Genomic DNA, 2,817 nt, shown 5'->3' with positions numbered 1-2,817 from the left:
TTCATTGTAGTGATTGGGGTTTCCACTTTCCAGCCGTCCATGGGAAAAAAAAAAAAAGGACAAGAAACAAGTTTGAAAAACAATTGAATATTTAAGCTTTATTTTTTCAATTTTCATAAATATGTTGAAGTACTTTTTTCGGTCCAACAATATTATTCAAGTATCAAACTGCATCATACAGCAAGATCCCAAAAGAGAGGCGCACGAAAAATCTGAATTTTATTTTTGTTGTTTCTTGTTTAGGAAGTGGCCCAACCCAAGAATGATGTTCCATCACACTCATCTCTTTGCATGTATCTCAACCGTCACTATCGTTTATAAACTCCATGAGATTTCATTCCCCACGAAGATATATATATATATATATAGATAACATAGCATGCACTTTTTTGTATTATACACATAGCATGCACTTATATATATGTATAATATGTGTGCTTGTGAGCTAAAAATAAATGAATGAAAAAAGGTGCCTACTAGATGTTGATTTGAGCTAGCTTGGTTGGTCCAATTGGACTTGGTAGCAATTTTATTTACCTTTTGGTGAATGATGAATGCAGCTTCCATATTGCAATATTGGGTCGATGGCTGTAGTTGCTCTTTTTGCTTCAAAGTTGAAAGCAATGGCCCTTTTAATTTGCAGTTTACTCAATACTCACTCACTCACTGTCCTTTTTAGTTTTTAATATCATTTATATATATCCCTTGTTATCATGCGGCCACGAGACTCGATAAATATCCAATCTCATTCTTCCATCCCTCACCACCAAAAAGGTAAGCGTCCTTTACACAACCATTTGACAATCTTTATATTTGACTTGATAGTGAAATTAAAATAAAGTGAAAAGGAGCTGTCACCTATCTTTAGTTTTAGTGTGATTGATTTTGATTAGGGTCTTCTTCCACTTATTCATCTTATAGACAAATTATTAATATTATTGACTAAAGAAATATACAATTAAACTTAACGGATAACGAATGTTCTTTGTTTGATTGTTCAATTAATCAATTCGTGACACAATGACATTTCTAATTTAAATCTAGAATGCATGCATCTTTGACCATACGAGGAATTTACTTTCGACATATGTAGACAATTAATACAAATCTCACATGTTAGGAAATTTACTATTCATACTATATATTCACACACCTAATGAGCCTATGAGCAGTGTAGATTCCAAAATCTAAAAAGATAAAGCGGGAAAAAAACATTCGTGTTAGTGGAAGTAATTTACTTTTTGTATATAAAAATAATATAATATTGTCGCTTGTGGTATTTTAATAAAAGATTACTACAAATGAAAATTAACTAACATGCAAGAAAGATTACGACCCAAAAACAACATTAATAAGAAACCAAATTGAGGCCAATGACTATTAAAGCCATTAGTCATTGCATGAAGTTGTGTCGTATAATTGTCAAAAGCAAAACTAGATTGTGGAGAGAATAAAATAAAATAAAATAAGTGGCCTGGATTGGTGCCGTTGTTATGGGAACAGTAAAATGGATAACAATTACCTTAAAAATTAATTACTAAATCGTTTAAAACTATAGAATATATATCAAAATATATACATTGAATATGAATTAGAAAAAATTTAGTTTTAATACATTGATTAAAATATTTTACACAATTATCCAATCATATTTTTTTTTAGATGATCAATTACATAATAAATATAAAATATAATAATACAAAATAATGCTAAAAGCTTTATTATCTTACAATGAACCAACTCAAAAAGCACTATGATTAATCAGAGGAAAAAAAGAGAGTAAATAAATAAACTAGGGTAAAAGAAATTTGAATGGTGTGTTCGTTGTCTTGATTTGGCACTTGGTAGAGAGAGGAAGATGGCAACATCCATCAACCATTTGCGCTGTCTTGGCGGGACAGTCTGGCGTACTTATCTTTGTACCTCGTTTTTCTCGCTTACTACCATTCTACCCTTTTCTGTTTATTTACTTCCCTACCCTCCTCCTTAATTTTTCTCCAATTTTATTTTAGTTTATTTAAAATTTTAAATACAATAAGCAACCACATTCACACATTTATAATTTCATTCACATTGCTTGTAGCTATAAGTTACTAGAACACCATTTTTATCACATTGTGGAGTATGTACTAGCACTGCATTGTTTACTTTCATAATAAGGTAACATGCACGCAAAGCCATGTGTTTTGATTGGTAAGGTATAGTTTATTTTATGTTTTCATTTTTAAAGTTTTCTTATATAGTCCTCTATTATTTAAATATTGGTAGATGTTATGGTGCTTATCACTTTATATTTAAGTTATTTAAAAAAAAAATAAATAATATTTAATAAATTTTATATAATTTATTTTTTATTTTAAATATTTTATTTTTTATTTTAAAAAAAATAATTTAAATACCATAACAAAAATACCATAAAACTCAGCTTAAATATTTAAGTGAATATTAGAAGTGTTGAATTCAACTACTAATAAATTGTAATAGCTGAAGAAGCTAACTATGATCAGCAAGGCAATGATGGGACAATGGACATTCTTTAATTTTTCACCGATTCTGTTTGGTCTTTTCTTCACCTTTCTCAGAAAATCTATTTTTATTTTTTTTTTTTAGATTGAAGAGAATTTAAGAATGTCAGATAATAACGGCTGAATTGACACCAGTTCCGTTTTCATAAGTAGAAGGAGTTGTGTAAAGAATAAATAATAAAAAAATATTTTATATATAGTAAAAACAAATTATTTATTAGTTATATATAAATATATATGTTATTTTATATTTTTAATATTTATTTTACATTTTAATATATATTTTATATAT

Source organism: Arachis ipaensis, chromosome B06 (genome assembly GCF_000816755.2).
Source record: "Arachis ipaensis cultivar K30076 chromosome B06, Araip1.1, whole genome shotgun sequence".
Taxonomy (NCBI): domain Eukaryota; kingdom Viridiplantae; phylum Streptophyta; class Magnoliopsida; order Fabales; family Fabaceae; genus Arachis; species Arachis ipaensis.
Note: the sequence above shows the minus strand (reverse complement) of the source record.